We start from the raw sequence: 1639 nt of genomic DNA on the forward strand, positions 1-1639 counted from the left end.
ATTCTTCCATACTGATAGACCCTGCCTTTGATCACAATACAAAAAAAAACTTAATGAACAGTTAATCTGCTGTAGTCTTTTTTTTTTTGTTTTACGTGGGAGGAGAAAATCTTCTAATACCCCTTCCCGAGGGGGACCCTTTCGGGACACCCATCGGGGAGGGGAAGATCCCCGACAGCCCGTACCGTCGGGAGTGCCGGATTCAGCCGCCTCGTGATCCCAGGGATACCAAGGTACCCCAGGGACGCATCGGGACGGCCGCCTACCGACTAAAAACTCCCCCCTTTCCGTACTACCGCACGCAGGCATGGGGAGGCACTCCGGAACCGCACTCTAGCACATCTTCAGAGTGCCCCCCTGCCTTCCGAGCCTTTTGACTCGCTACCGCTACAACGGGTCCTACGCATATACAATAACAATACACCAGATCAGAGTATGTCGCGAATTCGACAGCTCCTTCTTTTCTACGTTGCTTATGAGCATTAACATCCAAAATTATACACTTAAAGATTTAAAGACTACTTAGAGACTACTACTATATACAATATATACATGCACAGCTCAACGCGAGCTTGCACATACTCTCTGCCATCGCCGATCTGACTCTAACCGGGGTCAGAGTCCTCTTCGTTTAGAGGAAGGGCCAGCACCCCCACACGCGGGTCGAGTCCCCGCTGCCGAGTGCGTTCGTCCTCCTCCTTTCTCCGCATTACATTCTCGCAAAACTCGGCGAAGACATTCCACGCCTCGAGAGAGCGCATGGCAGCCCTCATCACAGCCCAGAATGTTCTATCCACTCCTACGACCACCAGCAGCGTCCCCCTCTGCTCCGACCAGAACGGACAGAACAGCAGGATGTGCGCCGCCGTGTCGCTCGTCGCCCTGCAAAACAGGCATATCGGGGTATCCCTTCGTCCTATTCTATAAAGATAGGCCTCGAACACCCCGTGCCCCGTCAAAATTTGAGTCACGCGGTATGTGAGGGCACCATGCGCCCTCCCGACCCACGCCTCCAGCTCCCCCCCCGATGGCGCTTCGCACGATCGCGCCCGGTCCGCTCGGAGGCAGCTCGTTGAGTCGCCTCTGCCATCGCTCGATCGAGCGACGTCGCTCGACCTCCAGCAGCATTCCCCCCACCTGCTGGGTAATCTCGCCATCCCGGTCGATGATATCCCGCCTACGAATATAAGATCGTCTGATACGGTCCGCCGCTAAATCGAACGGGACCATCCCCGATAGGATGGCCGCCGCCTCATGCGATACAGTACGATAGCCCCTAATTATTCTCAGGGCAAGCTGCCGCTGCAGCTTACGCACGCTACCTAATATATTTCGGTCTCTCGCCACTGTTTGTGCCCAAATTGGGGCCCCGTACAGCACCACCGACATAACGACTGTGGCGTACATTCTTCTACGTCGCTCGCCAGGACCGCCGATGTTGGCGGTAATTCTCGCGAGGGCCCTTGCCATATTCCAGGCCTTGGGCATAAGTAGGCGGAAGTGGTCCCGAAAGGTCCACCGCGAGTCCAGGGTCAGTCCCAGGTACTTCACAGTGGATCCAATCGGAACCACCTCCCCCCCGACCCTAATAGCCGCGCCCTCCGGTATCCCTTCAGCGGTAAAGGCGATCGCCTCAGTT

Source organism: Trachymyrmex cornetzi, unplaced genomic scaffold (genome assembly GCF_001594075.2).
Source record: "Trachymyrmex cornetzi isolate Tcor2-1 unplaced genomic scaffold, Tcor1.1 scaffold928, whole genome shotgun sequence".
NCBI lineage: Eukaryota > Metazoa > Arthropoda > Insecta > Hymenoptera > Formicidae > Trachymyrmex > Trachymyrmex cornetzi.